Here is a 21,182-nt window from a genome sequence, read left to right as displayed (position 1 = left end):
TTACGGGGCGACCCTCAGGATTGGGCTTTCTCGCTAGCGCCAGGAGATCCGGCATTGGCGAATATTGATGCGTTTTTTCTGGCGCTCGGATTGCTTTACGAGGAACCCAATCTTGAAATTCAGGCAGAAAAAGCCTTGCTGGCTATTTCTCAGGGTCAGGATGAAGCTGAAGTGTATTGCCAAAAATTTCGGAAATGGTCCGTGCTTACTCAGTGGAATGAGTGTGCTCTGGCCGCAAATTTCAGAAATGGCCTTTCTGAAGCCATTAAGAATGTGATGGTGGGTTTCCCCATTCCTACAAGTCTGAATGATTCTATGGCGCTTGCTATTCAAATTGACCGGTGTTTGCGGGAGCGCAAAACCGCTAATCCTCTGGTGGTGTTGTCTGAACAAACACCTGATTTAATGCAATGTGATAGAATTCAGACTAGAAATGAACGGAAAAATCATAGACGTCAGAATGGGTTGTGTTTTTACTGTGGTGATTCTACACATGTTATATCAGCATGCTCTAAACGCCTAACAAGGGTTGTTAGTCCTGTCGCCATTGGTAATTTGCAACCTAAATTTATTTTGTCTGTGACTTTAATTTGCTCTTTGTCTTCTTACCCTGTTATGGCGTTTGTGGATTCAGGTGCCGCCCTGAGTCTTATGGATCTGTCATTTGCCAAGCGCTGTGGTTTTGTTCTTGAACCGTTAGTAAATCCTATTCCTCTTAGAGGTATTGATGCTACGCCATTGGCGGAAAATAAACCGCAGTTTTGGACGCAGGTGACCATGTGCATGACTCCTGAACATCGGGAGGAAATTCGTTTTCTTGTTCTGCATAAAATGCATGATTTGGTCGTTTTGGGTCTGCCATGGTTACAGACCCACAATCCAGTCCTGGATTGGAAGGCAATGTCTGTGTCTAGTTGGGGCTGTCAGGGAATTCATGCTGATTCCCCGCCGGTGTCTATTGCTTCCTCTACTCCTTCAGAAGTTCCTGAGTATTTGTCTGATTATCAGGATGTATTCAGTGAGTCCAGATCCAGTGCTCTGCCTCCTCATAGGGACTGTGACTGCGCCATAGATTTGATTCCAGGTAGTAAATTTCCTAAGGGAAGATTATTTCATCTGTCAGTACCTGAGCATGCCGCAATGCGTTCATATATCAAGGAGTCTCTGGAGAAGGGGCATATCCGTCCATCCTCTTCCCCTCTTGGTGCGGGATTCTTTTTTGTGGCTAAGAAGGACGGATCTTTGAGACCTTGTATTGACTATCGGCTACTGAATAAAATCACTGTAAAATTTCAGTATCCTTTGCCTCTCTTGTCGGACTTGTTTGCCCGGATTAAGGGTGCCAAGTGGTTCACCAAGATAGATCTTCGTGGTGCATACAACCTTGTGCGCATTAAGCAAGGTGATGAATGGAAGACTGCATTTAATACGCCCGAAGGTCATTTTGAGTACTTGGTGATGCCTTTTGGGCTTTCTAATGCTCCCTCAGTATTTCAGTCCTTTATGCATGATATTTTCCGGAAGTATCTGGATAAATTTATGATTGTTTATCTGGACGATATTCTGATTTTTTCTGAAGATTGGGACTCACATGTGGAGCAGGTCAGGATGGTGTTTCAGGTTTTGCGTGAGAATGCCTTGTTTGTTAAAGGCTCAAAGTGTCTCTTTGGAGTACAGAAAGTTCCCTTTTTGGGGTTTATTTTTTCCCCTTCTGCTGTGGAGATGGACCTAGTCAAGGTCCGAGCTATTCATGAGTGGACTCAACCCACGTCAGTTAAGAGTCTTCAGAAGTTCTTGGGTTTTGCTAACTTCTACCGTCGTTTTATCGCTAATTTTTCTAGCGTTGTTAAACCTTTGACGGATATGACCAAGAAAGGTTCTGATGTTGCTAACTGGGCTCCTGCAGCCGTGGAGGCATTCCAGGAGTTGAAGCGCCGGTTTACTTCGGCGCCTGTTTTGTGCCAGCCTGATGTCTCACTTCCCTTTCAGGTCGAGGTGGATGCTTCTGAAATTGGGGCAGGGGCCGTTTTGTCACAGAGAGGCCCTGGTTGCTCGGTAATGAGACCATGTGCTTTCTTCTCTAGGAAGTTTTCGCCTGCTGAGCGGAATTATGATGTTGGCAATTGGGAGTTGCTGGCCATGAAGTGGGCAGTTGAGGAGTGGCGTCATTGGCTCGAGGGTGCTAAGCATCGTGTGGTGGTCTTGACTGATCACAAAAATTTGATGTATCTCGAGTCTGCTAAACGCTTGAATCCTAGACAGGCCCGCTGGTCATTGTTTTTCTCCCGTTTTGACTTTGTGGTCTCGTATTTACCAGGTTCAAAGAATGTGAAAGCTGATGCTCTTTCAAGGAGCTTTGTGCCTGACTCTCCTGGAGTCACAGAACCTGTTGGTATTCTTAAAGAAGGAGATATTTTGTCAGCCATTTCTCCTGATTTGCGATGTGTGTTGCAGAGATTTCAAGCTGGTAGACCTGACTCTTGTCCACCTGACAGACTGTTTGTTCCTGATAAGTGGACCAGCAGAGTCATTTCCGAGGTTCATTCCTCGGTGTTGGCAGGTCATCCGGGAATTTTTGGCACCAGAGATCTGGTGGCTAGGTCATTTTGGTGGCCTTCCTTGTCACGGGATGTACGGTCATTTGTGCAGTCCTGTGGGACTTGTGCTCGAGCTAAGCCTTGCTGTTCCCGTGCCAGCGGGTTGCTCTTGCTGTTGCCTGTCCCGAAGAGGCCTTGGACACATATTTCCATGGATTTCATTTCTGATCTCCCGGTGTCTCGGGGTATGTCTGTCATCTGGGTGGTATGTGATCGCTTTTCAAAACTGGTCCATTTGGTGCCTTTGCCTAAGCTGCCTTCCTCTTCCGATCTGGTTCCTGTGTTCCTTCAGAATGTGGTTCGTTTACACGGCATTCCTGAGCATATTGTGTCTGACAGAGGATCCCAGTTTGTTTCCAGGTTCTGGCGATCCTTTTGTGCTAGGATGGGCATTGATTTATCGTTCTCGTCTGCCTTTCATCCTCAGACTAATGGACAAACTGAGCGAACTAATCAGACTCTGGAAGCTTACTTGAGGTGTTTTGTTTCGGCAGATCAGGATGATTGGGTTACCTTCTTGCCGTTGGCTGAGTTTGCCCTAAATAATCGGGCTAGTTCCGCTACTTTGGTTTCGCCATTTTTCTGCAACTCTGGTTTCCATCCTCGTTTTTCCTCGGGACATGTGGAGCCTTCTGACTGTCCTGGAGTAGATTCTGTGGTGGATAGGTTGCAGCAGATCTGGAATCATGTGGTGGACAACTTGAAGTTGTCACAGGAGAAGGCTCAGTGTTTTGCCAACCGCTGCCGCGGTTTGGGTCCCCAACTTCGTGTTGGGGATTTGGTGTGGCTGTCTTCTCGATTTGTTCCTATGAAGGTCTCCTCTCCTAAATTTAAGCCTCGCTTCATCGGTCCTTACAAGATATTGGAAATCCTTAATCCTGTGTCCTTTCGCTTGGATCTTCCGGTTTCGTTTGCCATTCACAACGTGTTCCATAGGTCTTTGTTACGACGCTACGTTGTGCCTGTGGTTCCTTCTGCTGAGCCTCCTGCTCCGGTGTTGGTTGAGGGCGAGTTGGAGTACGTGGTGGAGAAGATCTTGGATTCTCGTCTCTCCAGGTGGAGGCTTCAGTATTTGGTCAAGTGGAAGGGTTATGGTCAGGAGGATAATTCCTGGGTGGTTGCCTCTGATGTGCATGCGGCCGATTTGGTTCGTGCCTTTCACGCTGCTCATCCTGATCGCCCTGGTGGTCTTGGTGAGGGTTCGGTGACCCCTCCTTAAGGGGGGGGTACTGTTGTGAATTAGACTTTTTTGGCTCCCTCTAGTGGTTACTAGTGATATGACTCTGGGATTTCCTTCCCTCTGTCTGCACCCAGCTGGGTCGTTACTTCAGGGGTGTTGCTATATTAACCTCCTGGAACCTTAGTCCAGTGACTGGCATCGGTGTTATCAGACACATTCTGTTTGCTCCTGTTTGCTGGTCCTGGTTCGTGTTAAATTAAGCTAAGTCTTGCTTCTTTGTTTTTTGGGTTATTTGTTTGCTATCATTTTTGTCCAGCTTGTACTAAATGTGATTCCTGACCTTGCTGGAAGCTCTAGGAGGCTGGTGTTCTCCTCCCGGGCCGTTAGACGGTTCGGGGGTTCTTGAATTTCCAGTGTGGATATTTTTGATAGGATTTTTTGCTGACCATATAAGTTATCTTTCTATATTCTGCTATTAGCTAGTGGGCCTCTCTTTGCTAAATTCCTAGCTCATTCTTATGTTTGTCTTTTCCTCTTACCTCACCGTTATTATTTGTGGGGGGCTTCTATCCAACTTTTTGGGGTATTTCCTCTGGAGGCAAGAAAGGTCTTTCTTTTCCCTTCTAGGGGTAGTTAGCTCTCCGGCTGGCGCGAGACGTCTAGGATCAACGTAGGAACGTTCCCCGGCTGCTGGTATTTGTGGTGCTAGGATTAGTTATATGGTCAGCCCAGTTACCACTGCCCTATGAGCTGGTTTTCTGTATTTACTGACTTAGCATTATTCCTGAGACCCTCTGCCATTGGGGTCATAACACTCATGTGGTAATGTGTGAGGACGGAGACTCGTGTGGTAATGAGTGGGGATGGAGCCTCGTGTGGTAATGTGGAGGGACAGAGCCTTGTATGGTAATGTGTGGGGACAGAGCCTCGTGTGGTAATGTGTGGGGACAGAGCCTCATGTGGTAATGTGTGAGGATGGAGCCTCGTATGGTAATGTGTGGGGACAGAGCCTCGTGTGGTAAAGTGTGAGGACGGAGCCTCGTGCGGTAGTGTGTATGTACGGAGCCTCGTGTGGTAATGTGTGGGGATGGAGCCTTGTGTGCTAATGTGGGGGGGCCGGATTATGTGGGGTAATATGGTGGGGGGCGGGATTATGTGTGGTAATGTGGTGGGGGGACGGGATTGTGTGTGGTAACGTGGTGGGGGGGCGGGATTATGTGTGGTAATGTGGTGGGGGGGCGGGATTGTGTGGTAATGTGGTGGGGGGGCGGGATTGTGTGGTAATGTAGTTGGGGGTGGGAATATGTGTGGTAATGTGGTGGGGGCCAGGATTATGTGTGGTAATGTGGTGGGGGGGCGGATTATGTGTGGTAATGTGGTGGGGGGTGGGATTATGTGTGGTGATGGTGTGGGGGGGCAGGATTATGTGTGGTAATGGGTTGGGGGGGCGGGATTATGTGTGGTGATGGTGTGGGGGCTGGGATTATGTGTGGTGATGGGGTGGTGGGGCGGGATTATGTGTGGTGATGGGGTGGGGGGGTGGGATTATGTGTGGTGATGGGGTGGGGGGGTGTTTATATGTGTGGTGATAGGGTGGGGGGGCGGGATTATGTGTGGTGATGGGGTGGTGGGGTGGGATTATGTGTGGTGATGGGGTGGGGGGGTGGGATTATGTGTGGTGATGGGGTGGGGGGGTGGGATTATGTGTGGTGATGGGGTGGGGGGGTGGGATTGTGTGGTAATGTGGTGGGGGGGCAGGATTGTGTGGTAATGTAGTGGGGGGCAGGATTATGTGTGGTAATGTGGTGGGGGGGCAGGATTATGTGTGGTAATGTGGTGTGGGGATGGGATTGTGTGTGGTAACGTGGTGGGGGGGCGGGATTATGTGTGGTAATGTGGTGGGGGGCGGGATTGTGTGGTAATGTGGTGGGGGGGCGGGATTGTGTGGTAATGTGGTGGGGGGCGGGATTGTGTATGGTAATGTGGTGGGGGGGCAGGATTATGTGTGGTAATGTGGTGGGGGGCGTGATTATGTGTGGTAATGTGGTGGGGGGCGGGATTGTGTGTGGCAATGTGGTGGGGGGCGGGATTGTGTTTGGTAATGTGGTGGGGGGCAGGATTATGTGTTGTGATGGTGTGGAGGGCGGAGCTACTGTGCAAGGGGCGGAATTATCTGGTGATGTGGTGGGGGGGCAGAATTATGTGTGGTGATGTGGTGGGGGGGCGGGATTATGTGTGGTAATGTGGTGAGGGACAGGATTATTTGTGGTAATGTGGTGAGGGGCGGGATTGTGTGTGGTAATGTGGTGGGAAGTGGGATTATGTGTGGTAATGTGGTGGGGGGGCGGGATTGTGTGTGGTAATGTGGTGGAGGGTGGGATTGTGTGTGGTAATGTGGTGGGGGCTGGATTGTGTGTGGTAATGTGGTGGGAGTTGGGATTATGTTTTCAAATGTGGTGGGGGGGCGGGATTATGTGTGGTAATGTGGTGGGGGGGCGGGATTGTGTGGTAATGTGGTGGGGGGGCGGGATTGTGTGGTAATGTAGTTGGGGGTGGGAATATGTGTGGTAATGTGGTGGGGGGCAGGATTATGTGTGGTAATGTGGTGGGGGGGCGGATTATGTGTGGTAATGTGGTGGGGGGTGGGATTATGTGTGGTGATGGTGTGGGGGGGCAGGATTATGTGTGGTAATGGGTTGGGGGGGCGGGATTATGTGTGGTGATGGTGTGGGGGCTGGGATTATGTGTGGTGATGGGGTGGTGGGGCGGGATTATGTGTGGTGATGGGGTGGGGGGGTGGGATTATGTGTGGTGATGGGGTGGGGGGGTGTTTATATGTGTGGTGATAGGGTGGGGGGGCGGGATTATGTGTGGTGATGGGGTGGTGGGGCGGGATTATGTGTGGTGATGGGGTGGGGGGGTGGGATTATGTGTGGTGATGGGGTGGGGGGGTGGGATTATGTGTGGTGATGGGGTGGGGGGGTGGGATTATGTGTGGTGATGGGGTGGGGGGGCGGGATTGTGTGGTAATGTGGTGGGGGGGCAGGATTGTGTGGTAATGTAGTGGGGGGCAGGATTATGTGTGGTAATGTGGTGGGGGGCAGGATTATGTGTGGTAATGTGGTGTGGGGATGGGATTGTGTGTGGTAACGTGGTGGGGGGGCGGGATTATGTGTGGTAATGTGGTGGGGGGCGGGATTGTGTGGTAATGTGGTGGGGGGGCGGGATTGTGTGGTAATGTGGTGGGGGGCGGGATTGTGTATGGTAATGTGGTGGGGGGGCAGGATTATGTGTGGTAATGTGGTGGCGGTCGTGATTATGTGTGGTAATGTGGTGGGGGGCGGGATTATTTGTGGTAATGTGGTGAGGGGCGGGATTGTGTGTGGTAATGTGGTGGGAAGTGGGATTATGTGTGGTAATGTGGTGGAGGGTGGGATTGTGTGTGGTAATGTGGTGGGGGCTGGATTGTGTGTGGTAATGTGGTGGGAGTTGGGATTATGTTTTCAAATGTGGTGGGGGGGCGAGATTATGTGTGGTAATGTGGTGGGGGGCGGGATTGTGTGTGGTTATGTGGTTGGAGACGGGATTATGTTTTCAAATGTGGTGGGGGGGCGGGATTATGTGTGGTGATAGGGTGGGGGGGTGGGATTATGTGTGGTGATAGGGTGGGGGGGTGGTATTATGTGTGGTGATGGGGAGGTGGGGCGGGATTATGTGTGGTGATGGGGTGGGGGGGTGGGATTATGTGTGGTGATGGGGTGGGGGGGTGGGATTATGTGTGGTGATGGGGTGGGGGGGCGGGATTGTGTGGTAATGTGGTGGGGGGCGGGATTGTGTTTGGTAATGTGGTGGGGGGGCAGGATTATGTGTGGTAATGTGGTGGGGGGCATGATTATGTGTGGTAATGTGGTGGGGGGCGGGATTGTGTGTGGTAATGTGGTGGGGGGCGGGATTGTGTGTGGTAATGTGGTGGGGGGCAGGATTATGTGTTGTGATGGTGTGGAGGGGGGAGCTACTGTGCAAGGGGCGGAATTATCTGGTGATGTGGTGGGGGGGCAGAATTATGTGTGGTGATGTGGTGGGGGGGCGGGATTATGTGTGGTAATGTGGTGAGGGGCGGGATTATTTGTGGTAATGTGGTGAGGGGCGGGATTGTGTGTGGTAATGTGGTGGGAAGTGGGATTATGTGTGGTAATGTGATGGGGGGCGGGATTGTGTGTGGTAATGTGGTGGGGGGTGGGATTGTGTGTGGTAATGTGGTGGGGGGCGGGATTGTGTGTGGTAATGTGGTGGGAGACGGGATTATGTTTTCAAATGTGGTGGGGGTGCGGGATTATGTGTGGTAATGTGGTGGGGGGCGGGATTATGTGTGGTAATGTGGTGTGGGGGCGTGATTATGTGCGGTAATGTGGTGGGGGGCGGGATTATGTGTGGTAATGTGGTGGGGGGCAGGATTATGTGTGGTAATGTGGTGGGGAGCGTGATTATGTGTGGTAATGTGGTGGGGGGCAGGATTATGTGTGGTAATGTGGTGGGGGGTGGGATTGTGTGTGGTAATGTGGTGGGGGGGCAGGATTATGAGTGGTAATGTGGTGAGAGGGCAGGATTATGTGTGGTAATGTGGTGGGGGGTGGGATTATGTGTGGTGATGGTGTGGGGGGGTGGGATTATGTGTGGTGATGTGGTGGGGGGTGGGATTATGTGGTGATGGTGTGATGGGGCAGTATTATGTGTGGTAATGGGTTGGCGGGCGGGATTATGTGTGGTGATGGTGTGGGGGTTGGGATTATGTGTGGTGATGGGTTGGTGGGGCGGGATTATGTGTGGTGATGGGGTGGGGGGGTGGGATTATGTGTGGTGATGGGGTGGGGGGGCGGGATTATGTGTGGTGATGGGGTGGGGGGGCGGGATTATGTGTGGTGATGGGGTGGGGGGGCGGGATTATGTGTGGTGATGGCGTGGGGGGGCGGGATTATGTGGTAATTTGGTGGGGGGGCGGGATTATGTGTGGTAATGTGGTGGGGGGGCGGGATTATGTGTGGTAATCTGGTGGGGGGAGGGATTATGTGTGGTAATGTGGTGGGGGCAGGATTATGTGTGGTAATGTGGTGGGGGCGGGATTGTGTGTGGTAATGTGGTGCGAGCAGGATTATGAGTGGTAATGTGGTGAGAGGGCGGGATTATGTGTGGTGATGTGGTGGGGGGCGGGATTGTGTGTGGTGATGTGGTGGGGGGGCGTGATTATGTGTGGTAATGTGGTGGGGGCGGGATTATGTGTGGTAATGTGGTGGGGGGCGGGACTGTGTGTGGTAATGTGGTGGGGGGCGGGATTATGAGTGGTAATGTGGTGAGAGGGCGGGATTATGTGTGGTAATGTGGTAGGGGGATGGGATTATGTGTGGTGATGTGGTGGGGGGTGGGATTATGTGTGGTGATGGTGTGGGGGGCAGGATTATGTGTGGTAATGGGGTGGGGGGCGGGATTATGTGTGGTGATGGGGTGGGGGGGCGGGATTATGTGTGGTGATGGGGTGGGGGTGCGGGATTATGTGCGGTGATGGGGTGGGGGGGCGGGATTATGTGCGGTGATGGGGTGGGGGGGCGGGATTATGTGCGGTGATGGGGTGGGGGGGCGGGATTATGTGCGGTGATGGGGTGGGGGGCGGGATTATGTGCGGTGATAGGGGGGCGGGATTATGTGTGGTAATGTGGTGGGGGCGGGATTATGTGTGGTAATTTGGTGAGGGGGCGGGATTATGTGTGGTAATGTGGTGGGGGGCAGGATTATGTGTGGTAATCTGGTGGGGGGAGGGATTGTGTGTGGTAATGTGGTGGGGGCGGGATTATGTGTGGTAATGTGGTGGGGGGTGGGATTATGTGTGGTAATGTGGTGGGGGGTGGGATTATGTGGTAATGTGGTGGGGGGCAGGATTATGTGTGGCAATGTGGTGGGGGGTGGGATTATGTGTTGATAAAGCGGCCCCAAGTAGCCACGAAACGCGCATCGGGACCCTACATCCGACCCCCCTTGTTCCCACTCATCTGCTGGTAAGCATTGCACCTTTTGCTAGTTATTTCCGCACTTTATATGAAAGATAGACAGGTGTTACTTTATCCTTAGTCACTTTATGGATGCATGCTGACCTCCAGGTGTCCAATTTTGGATGCACTGCTCCCTCAGGGTTATGGTCTTTGGACCTTTATGTTATTTTTTCAGGGACTCATGTGCAATGTGAGGTGGTGATAGGTGGGGGTGGGGTATATAGCAATCTGCATTGTTTATGGCTCTTTATGTACTGTTGAGATGTTTATCTGTTCTACGAATTAATGAAATTTTATGACTATTTTTACCGGATGTAATCAGTTTGCTCCTTTTTCTCCTATTTTTGTCTGATGTCTATTGGAGCTGAGGTTGTTTGAACAGGGGTTGCGGACAATTTGTGTCGCTACCCCTGTTTCTCAAATATGTATATGGGATTTCTGTTGCTACTCAGTACATAGTGGGCGGCGACTGTAACCACGCCCCGGCAGTGACTGAAAGCCGACTCAGAGGATGGCTTTACAACGCTAATAGCCTGTAGATTAACACTATATCTGCAGGTAATAGCATTTTGAGATATGTCAAGTTCCTTTTAAGTAGAATAATGTTTAAAGGGGTTGTCTGCACTGCGCCCTGTTAGGATTCTCTGGTACAGCAAATATTCAATTTGTATATTTGTATTTTTCCGGTCACATTTTGACTTGTCTGTTTCCAGCCTTGCTCAGTACACTTTTATTCAGTGATGCCTTGCCCATCTAGTTGTGACTATATGTATGCAAATTACAGTTGTATGAAAAGGTGTTTGCCCCCTTCCTGATTTCCTACTCGTTTACATGTTTGTCACACTTAAAAGTTTCAGATCACCAAACAAATTTAAATATTAGACAAAGATAACACAAGTAAACACAAAATGCAATTTTTAAATGAGGGTCTTTATTTTTAAGGGAAAAAGAAATCCAAACCTACAGGGCCCTGTGTGAAAAAGTGATTGCCCTCTAAACCTAATAACTGGTTCGGCCACCCTTAGCAGCATCAACTGCAATCAAGTGTTTGCATTAACTGGTAATGAATATTTTATAATGTTCTATTGGAATTTTGGCCCATTCATCTTTGCAGAATTCTTGTACTTCAGCCACATTGGAGGGTTTCTGAGCATGAATCGCCTTTTTAGGCTATGTGTACACGTTGCTGATTTAGATGCGGAACTGCAGCGTTTTTGCAAGCGAGGAATTGCATCAAATCCGCAGTGTAGTGCACAAGCAATGTTAGTCTATGTGAAATTGACATTAGGTGTGCACGTGCTGCAGAAAAAAAGCGCAAAATCACAACTTTTATTTTCCGCAGCATGTCAATTCTTTTTGCGGATCTGCAACGTTTTTGCACCCATTGACATCCATTGTGTCAGGTCAATCTGCAGCAAACCACAGGTATAAAAAAGATCTGCAGATTTGCTGCGGATGTGCCTGCGAGAAACGCTGCAGATCGGGAAGGGGAAGAGTGTGTGGGCGGAGTGTTGGTGGAGACAGTGTGTGCGGAGATGTGCGGGGCTGTGTGCGGGTGCTTGTGTGTATGTTTGTGTGTCTGTGTGTGTGTGTCTGTGGGGGTGTTCGGGGCTGTATGTGTGTACGGGTGTTTGTGGGTTTCTGTGTGTGTGTGCGTGGGTGTGTGGGGCTATGCAGCGCTATATGTGTGTGTGTGCGGGACTGTGTGTGTGCGGGGCTGTGTGTGTGTGCGCGGCTGTGTGTAGGCAGGCATCGTCCAATTGGACTACTAGTCTCATCCGGCTATGCCTGCTACACTGACAGGTAGCCGGGTGATGAGACAGCAGTAGTCTCATCATCTGGCTAGTATGTTCCAATGTAAAAAATAAAACAAAAAAACACATGCACACATATACACATACAGTACATACAACATACAGTAAATACTCACCAATCACCTAGTCTCCGAAGCCCTCGATCACCTGGAAAAAAAATTAAAAATAATAAACAAACAGTATACTCCCTGATCCGATGTAACCTATGTAATAACAAGTGCCCCACGACGATCTCCCTTGGAGAGCTGTCACATTGGCAGATGCGACCTCTCTCTGGGGGCTCCGGGATACAATGATGGAAGGTATCCTTCCGCACTGTATACCTCAGCCACTGTGAGTACAGTATAGTTCATACTGTCACTTGCGGAACTGCTGCGTGGGAAAATTCTCACGCATCAGTGCCGTAAAGTGAGAGGCCACTGAACCCTCAGTGATAACACTGCAGGAGCCATTGTCTCCTATCAGTGTGTCACTGGAGGCCTATAAAGCCATCACATCTCCTGATGTGACAGTTCTATAGGGGAGATCATCGTGGGACACTCGTTATTAAATGGACTGCATCAGACCAGGGAGTATTTGTGTTGGTTTATTTTTTATTTTTTGCAGGCAATCAAGGGCGTTGCATGGATTGGCAGAAAAATAAAGATGACAAAACTGTGTGGTGTTTTATTTCATTAAAATACATTTTTCTGCATGTGTGTGCATTTATTTAACCCATTAACAACTATAGGATTAGTAATGGATAGGTATCTTATTGACGCCTCTCCATTACTAAGCCGGCTTGATGTCACCTTACAATTCAAAGGTGACATTAAACCCCAATTACCTCATATGCCACCACTACAGGGCAGTGAGAAAAGAGAGGCTAAGTGCCGGAATAGGCGCATCTTACAAATGCACCATTTCTGGGGCAGCTGAGTGCTGGTATTTGTAGCCAGGGGGGCCAATATCCTTGGCCCCTTCCTAGGCTATGAATATCAGCCCGCAGCTGTCTGCATAGCGTTTTCTGGCTATTAATTATAGAGTGACCCCCAACGTCATTTTTTGGGGGGGTCCCCCTATTTTAATAGCCAGTAAAGGCTAAATATACAGCTGTGGGCTGATATTCATAGCCTGGGAAGATTCATGGGTATTAACCCCTTGCTAGGCTATAAACATTGGCCCCTAGACACTGGCTGACTTTTCTGGTACAGAAAATTGTGCTGGAGCCCACACCATTTATTTCAATTTTTTTATAAATTAAACAGATATTGCGTTTAAGGCCGGGGTCACACTTGTGAGAAACTCACATGAGTCTCTCGCATCAATACCCGGCACTGCCACCGGCACTCAGGACCGGAGTGCGTGGCTGCACGTATTTCTATGTAGCTGAACGCTCCGGTCCCGAGTGCCGGTATTGAGGTGCGAGACTTGTGCAAGTTTCTCGCAAGTGTGACCCCGGCCTAATGCAGATTTTGTGTGTGTGTCTTTATTTAAAACTTTATGTACCATTTTATTGTTTATTACTAAACATCGGGCATGATACTATCTATCGATAGATATAGCTATCCATCTAGCTATAGATATATCGATAGATGGATAGATATATCTATAGCTAGATGGACAGATATATATATAGATAGATAATAGATAGATAGATCTATCTATCTATATCTCTCTATCTATCTATCTATCTATCTATAGATCTATCTATCTATAGATCTATCTGTCTCATATCTACTGTATCTGTGTGTAAACATTATTCTTCAATGGAGTATGTAAATGAAGAGGTTGGGCAAGAAATGACATCACAATTCTTTTTTTTGTTCAATAATAGATCTTTATTTAGCTTTCAAAAGCGCATACAAATCCACAAAAATTCATAAAAAATGCATCAAATCAATGCGGATTTCTACCTGCGTTTTATGCCAAGAGATGCAGAATCTGTGCAGAAAATTCCACAGGCAACTCTGCAACGTGGGCACATACCCTTAAGGTCATACCACAGCATCTCCATTCGATTAGTGTCAGGGCTTTGACTAGGCCACTCCAAAGTCTTAATTTTGTTTTTCTTAAGCCATTCAGATGTGGACTTGCTGGTGTGTTCATTGTCCTGCTGCATAACCCAAGTGTGCCTCAGCTTCAGCTTGAGCTCACGAACAGATGGCCGGACATTTTCCTTCAGGTTTTTTTAGTATACAGCAGAATTCATAGTTCTATTTACCGCAGCAAATATTCCAGGTTCTGAAACAGCAAAACAAACAACTCCAGACTATCACACTACCACCACCATAGTTTACTCTTGGTATGATGTTCCTATTCCAAAATGCTGTGTTACTTCTCGGCCACATACAATGGAACATACATTTCATAAAGTGCAACTTTTTTCTCATCAGTTTAAAAACTGCATTTTGTGATTACTTGTGTTATCTTTGTATAATATTTACATTTGTTTGGTGCTCTTAAACATTAAATGTGACAAACATGCAAAAGAATAAGATATCAGGAAGGCGGTAAACACTTTTTCACACAACTGTACTTGCCGTCACACACCCGCCGCAATCCTCTCATTGTTTAGAGCACACAATGTGAGGATTCAGAAATCTTCAGTCACAGTCACATAGTTACTGCATACTTGTAGCCTAAGGACAGACAACCCCTTTAACATGTGTATAAAGTGATAAATAAGTAATTTAAAGATGCATGAAGTCAGATAAGCCATTGTAATTAGTTGACTGGTGGGGGTTCAACTACCCTGAGCTAGACACAGCTCATTCTGCTTCTGCTAATCAGCAGGGCTCCTGGGAGATGGATCCCAACCAATTTAATACTGATGGCTTTTTCTAAGGATAGGACATCAACATTGAAGTCCTAAGAAACCACTTTAAGACTCCTTGTTGAATTTAGAACATCACTTGAAGCAGGAAACAATAAAAAAAAGTCATCACAAAATGGGTTTAGTTCCACTTGAAAAAATCGGGATGATATTATAAACATTAGCAGAAAATAACTATGTAATTTGCATGAAGACATAGCCATGCATGGTACAACAGTTAGATGTGGATGATTTATTCTGCTAAAAACTAACATTCATCAGTTAGTGCATGACATTAAAGTATTATGAAGTTTTGCTGTAAAGACACATCTTCCACTTGTAGGTCACGTAAAAGTCTTTTCATCCTTAAGGCGTTCATTGGCATTTTCTTCATTAGGCACATCAAAATCTCTTTTAGAAAAGGAGTATATTAAAAAAGGAGGAGTGAAATTAATTAACTTGAATGCAAATTCACATAATTACAATGAAAGCACTCAATAAAATTAACTTTTGATACATGCATTAAGTATGTGTAGGCTGGATTAATAATTAATGAAATTCTTTTGCAATTGAATTTTAGTAATTTACTAGTAACAGCAAAGTCTTCAAAGGTCCATTTGTATTGAATGGAATGTGGTAATGTAATTACATAGAGAATACTAGCTCAAATTAGGAAGTAATAGATGCAAATCAATATTATAATTCTTACAGTAGTGGGGACACTGACAATATATAGCAGCCCATAAAAATATCTGGGAAGATTCCTTTATAAAAGGTATCACCATAAGAGGCAATTATGGAAATAGAATACTTTTCTGGTTATTTTACTGGTAATTTTCGACAAATCCCACAAATGTAATGTATGTTCTGTTAAAGCTGGGTTTAAAGGAAGAATCGATCATTTCCGGTTAAAACCAATATACTTTCGATCCTAGGACTTGTTTACACTTTGCTTTTTTAATTTGTTTTCCTATATGGAAAAAAGCAATGTTTTATAGTAACTCATCAATCGTTATAACGATGCCTATACTTTGTGCCAGTCATTACGCTGGTTACCCATCCACTCCAGAATCCAGTACAAACTTATTACCCTCACCCACAAAGCACTCCATGGATCAGCACCACCTTACATCTCCTCCCTCGTCTCAGCCTACCACCCTACCCGTGCCCTCCATTCTGCTATTGACCTGAGGTTAACATCCTCAATAATCAGAACCTCCCACTCCCGTCTCCAAGACTTTTCAAGTGCTGTGCCAATTCTTTGGAATGCACTACCCAGGTTAACACGATTAATCCCCAATCCCTACAGTTTTAAAATTGCTTTTTTTCAGACTTGCCTACCACCTCAACTCATTAACCTAACTATCCCTGTGTTGCCCATTCAAACTTTTTACCATAACCAGGTTCCTAGTATTATGTTCTCACTTGCTTTATGCATTTAATAGCCCTTTGTGTCTGTACTGTTACATACTTAGGCTGATAACCGGTTCATGCAGTATTACATGAACACCCGATTCTTACACTATGGCTGGTCCGAACAACAAAAGCAATTGTTACCATCCACCTTTTGTGTCTCCCCTTTTTCCTCATAGATTGTAAGCTTGAGAGCAGGGCCCTCATTCCTACTGGTATCTGTTTTGATCTATGTGTTTATTGTTATGCTGTAATGTCTATTGTCTGCACAAGTCCCATCTAAAATGTAAAGTGCTGCGGAATATGTTGGCGATATAGAAATAAAATTATTATTATTATTAGTATTAACAGCAAATCTCATTAAATCTCATTCACATGGTGTGTTTTTTTACTTTTGCTACTGTAAGGCAGAAGACCGGGCCATGGGTACCTGTGCCGCGACGGGTCCGGAACTGTCAAGGCTGCGTCCCAGGTTGTCCGGGGGAAAGAATAGTGAACCGAACAGGCCCGGTGACCCGGAAGAAGGGGGCATGGCAAAACAGAAGCGCGTGAGGCAGCAGTCAGTTTTAGCAGGTACAAGCAGCGCAAAGCAGGGTGAGCGGTGTGCTCTGTCCCCTGGGCACCAGCGCTGCATCGGGCTGTGTTTGCCAGTTCCCATCATCACAAGCGAGACCGTAAGGCTAGGTTCACATTGCGTTAGTGGGTGGTCGCTAACGGACAGCATTGCACGGCGAAAATGTCGCAATTAATGCCGTGCAATGGGTCCGTTAGCGCACCCATTGACAGCAATGTAAATTTCGCCTGCAGCGCATCGCTAGCGCGTGCCTTTTTCGGCTCGTGCTAGCGATGTGCCGTTCTTTTGTAGAATGCCTCGGACGCTGCTTGCAGCGTCCGCGGCACGCCCGAGGTCCGTTCCCCGCTCTCGCAGATCGGGGATCTGCGAGAGCGGGGACGTTAGCGCGACCCCTAAACGTGGCCCCTACAAATACATTGCGTTAGCGCAATCCGCTAGCGCTAGCGCTAAACGGATTGCCCTAACCCAATGTGAACCTAGCCTAAGAGAGAGGGGTACCGTGTGCTCAGTGACCATGAGTACCATGAGAGAAAGCCGAGTACTGGACATATGCTTGCAGGCGCAGCCCACCTTGTCAGTTGCTGTACGCCAGTCCACGTTTGACTCTGTGCTGCTGCCTTGTTTGACTTGGCCACAGAGGTTTATGGACTAGGTGCTCAGTGGAAGGTACCAGGGACCGACCGCTGTCGCCAGAAGACAGGCCTCTTGTTTAAAGGACCCCATTTGTGGACATCTTCCTGGCCGCTGCCGGCATTGCAACCCCTGCGGGATCATCTGTGGAGGAGGACCATAAAGGAAACTATAAGTTTGAGAATTGGACTGCTATTATTCTGCATTTGTTGCTCGTTTAATTTCCCTTTTAAAATTAATCTTCCTGTAAAGAGTTTACTACTCTGTTAGATTAAACTGCTAAATTTAACTCTTGCTCTGCCTCCTGTCTGTTATTGCATCTCGCAACCTGCTTACACTTGGCGCAGTTGGCAGGATGCAGCCCACGGGCACAGAGGCAGCAGATCAAGCGGCCGTGGGTGTCCCAAGGGCCAGCTTGCAGCTGGGAGTTATGCTCAGCAATCTCCCAAAGTTTACAGGGAGCAATTCACTGCTATGGGACTGGTCCGAGTGGGTTAAAGGCATGCTAAGAATGCACCCCATGACCTCCGCTATGCAGACAAAGATTGCTGTGATGGCCCTGGATGGGGAAGCCAGATGTTCTGTTATGTTTTGGTCTACCATGGTGTTGCAGATATTGGAAGAGATGCATGGGGACCCCACGGATATCGGTGATTTGCGGATACACTTGTTTAGCTGTGTCCAAAGGGAGGGGGAGTCTGTGACCCAATAAATGAACACGCTGCAAGAGATCCACGCTGAGATCACTAAGTGGGATGATATGGGCGTGGGGCCTCCTGATGTAATTTTGAGAGACCAACTCAGGGATGCGCTGCTCAAGCAGGCCTTGCGGGAGCATTTGCAGATCAATCTGCTCATGTCTTTTCTGGAAATTGGTGTGGAAGTACATGCACGCGAGCAAGAGCAGGGGATAGCAGCCTCGGCAGGGAAGGTCCGGAGCAGAGAGGTATCCGATCCACCTGCAGCTAAACTGGGTTGGGTATTAGAAATCCAGGACATGCGAGAAGAGTGGTCTGACTTAAGAAAAAAACCCCAGTAGTCCCGAACTCCTTCGCAGGAAGAACTTACCCCGAGCCCCATCAGGAAATAGGGCAATCCCAAGCAGAGAGATGTCTGATTTGTCTTAAGTGTGGGGACACTGGACATTATGTCCAAGGATGTGCAAGGTGGGGAAGGCCACTTACTCGTCGGCCATCAAGCTAGTGGGCTCCGTGGCTGGGGGATGCCGCCCCGAGCCTGAGCAGCCAAGAAGGAGAGAAGGTAGTCCCACAAGTTTGATTTCCCTGAGTCCTCTCATATGGGCGGAAATGGATGGTCAGGCCATCCACTGCCTAGTTGATACCGGTTCCCAAATGACCACCATGCCAGAAACTTAATTTAGACATCATTTTTCTGAGGCGATGCGGCCTGAATGGGGCCCCGTGATCAATTGCCATCCCAGTTGCAGGGTTCCTCTGGATGCAAATCACAGTGTGTGGCAAAGATGTGGGCCGGAAAGGAGTGGTGCGGACTGCCGGAGACCCTGGCAATGGCCCCACAGTGATGTTGGGGATGAACGTGTTGAAGGAACTTGGGACCATCCTGGTCAGTGAATCAACAGATGCTTTCCTCAATCGATGGAGCCCCCGCACCCCCCAGAGGAAGGTGATCCAACAGATGAAATGGGTGGCCCAGGCTCAAGAAACGTCAAGTGAAGGAAAAGTCCTGGGGAAGGTGGTAGTTCCGGACGCTGCCAAACTCGTCTTACCATCTGGTCAGACTGTGCTCACTCTGCCCGTGTGAGCTTGTGCACCCCTAAAAGGAGTGGATGTTCAGATAGAGCCAGCCCTAATGGATCAACTACCTTCAGGGCTCCTCATTGCTCGGACGCTAGCCACCATTCACGATGGTACAGTAGTGGTGTGGTGTGTCAACCTAGGGGGATCTCATACTCCCACCCAGGAGTGAAGTGGCACAAATACTGGGTATGCCATAAGAACTGATGCAACGAGAGACCGTTCAGTTAGCGGTGAAACACAGAGATCCCTGGGCTGTAGCCGTTACCCTGCCCTCAGAGCCTCTGTCCAGCAACATGAAGAAGGAGTGCTGGATTCTGGAACACATGCAGACTGAACTGACAGTGCTTTCAGCACAACAGGTGCAGCAGGTGGAAGCAGTGCTCTGGAGCATTACCGGGTCATCTTTGCCCATCATAACAATAATTTCGGATGCACCACAGCCATGACTCCTCTCGAGATTCCCACAGGAAGTACCGCACCAATTCAGGAGCGATATCGACAGATCCCACCACAAATGTGCCAAGAAGTTAAAGAAATGTTGGCTCCCATGCTGCATATTGGAGTCATACGGGAGAGTCAGAGCCTGTGGGCAGCCCCCATCATTTTAGCTTGGAAAAAAGATGGAACCCTGCACTTTTGTGTTGACTACTGGTGGCTCACTGCCTGTACAGTACAGGACTCTAATCCCCTACTGAGAATTGTGGAGTCGTTTTCCACCCTGGGAAAAGCAAAGTACCTCTCGTTATTGGAGCTGGCCAGTGGATATTGGCAAGTGCCCATGGCTGAGCATGGCTGGCTGAAGACAGCATTCATATTGCCTATGGGAGTGTTTGAATTCAACGTCCCTGGAACCTTTCAGCAACTGATGGAGAGATGTCTAGGAGACCTGAGCTTTGAAGCTACCCTTATTCATCTGGATGATATCATCGTCTATGCAGCTACTTTTAAGGAGCATCTCTGATGGCTAGAACAGGTGTTGGGTTGCCGGCAGAAGCGTGGTCTGAAAGTGAAACCCCAAAGGTGACACCTTTTCCGCAAGCAAATTGAGCATCTAGGACATGTGGTGTCCACTGAGGGCATAAGAGCTGTGCGTGAGAAGATAGCGGCGGTACAGGACTGGCTCACTTCGAAGACAGTGAAGGATGTGCGGGCCTTTCTGGGGCTTACTGGGTACTATCGACGGTGCGTGAAAAATTTCACTCTTATTTTTAACCCACTGCTGGAGGTTTTGAAAGGAGTGTCGTCTGGTGTGAAGAATCGGACCATTCAGTGGGAGGATAGCCAGGAAGAGGCCTTCCAAGCCCTGAAGATGGCCCTGACCGAAGCACCCATACTGGCCAATGCAGGCTTCTCTCAACCATTCATTCTTCACACCGATAGAGGCTTACAGGGACTAAGACCTGTATTGTCCCAGATGCAGGATGGAAAGGAACGAGTAATTGCCTACGTGAGCCAGTCTCTCCATGATTCAGAACGAAACTACTTTTCTTTCTAGCTGGAATTACAGGCATCAGTGTGGGCGATGACCAAGAAGTTCGTTGAGTGCCTGTCAGGATCCGAAGTCTTGGTACACACTGACAACAATCCTCTAGCCCACATGGAAAATGCAAAACTGGGGGCCGTGGAGCAAAGATGGGTGGCCCGTATGGCAAAATACCGATATAAGATCACATATCTAAAAGGAGCTGAAAATACACATGCTGAAGCTCTATCCAGGGTGACACATGAGCGACCTGGCCATGACCAAGACAAAGAGTTGGAGACAGAAGAGATCCCTGGGTTCCAGAACCTCGGCAGGACGTTGGCAGCTAAGCAGAGACAGGTCGAGGAGGCATCGGGAAAACACCTGTTGGGACGACCTCGAGATGACTGGGTGCAGCTTCTGCAGGAAGACAGGAAACTTGCTCAGTTGAGACAATGGGTGGCCCTAAAATGACTCCCCAGCTGAAGTGAGTAAGACGCCTTGTCCCCGGGAATGCTGCAGATTCTCAGACAATGGGAGAGGCTCCAACTGGAAGATAGTTTGCTGTATCAGAAAGTACAGTTGGTACGAGAACCGGGAGTCACCTGGCAAAGGTAATCAGTAAGTTGACCATGGAAGCTCATGCAAGAGGAGCTCACTGTGGTCCAGAGAAGACGTTTCAGTGGTTAAAGAAGCTGAACTATCATGCCCGAATGAAGACTGCAGTGAAAGAGGCCTGTCGACAATGTCGAAGTTGTGAATTTGCTAAACTCCCCAGAACAGAGGGACCCTACGCAGACCATTGTCACCTCTGCTCCTCTGGAACTGTTAATGATCGTCGATCTTAATTGACTGTGGGTCCCGCTCATCTCGGATACAAACATTGTCTTGTGATGACT

This window comes from Ranitomeya variabilis, chromosome 5 (assembly GCF_051348905.1).
Source record: "Ranitomeya variabilis isolate aRanVar5 chromosome 5, aRanVar5.hap1, whole genome shotgun sequence".
In the NCBI taxonomy this organism is placed as follows: domain Eukaryota; kingdom Metazoa; phylum Chordata; class Amphibia; order Anura; family Dendrobatidae; genus Ranitomeya; species Ranitomeya variabilis.
Note: the sequence above shows the minus strand (reverse complement) of the source record.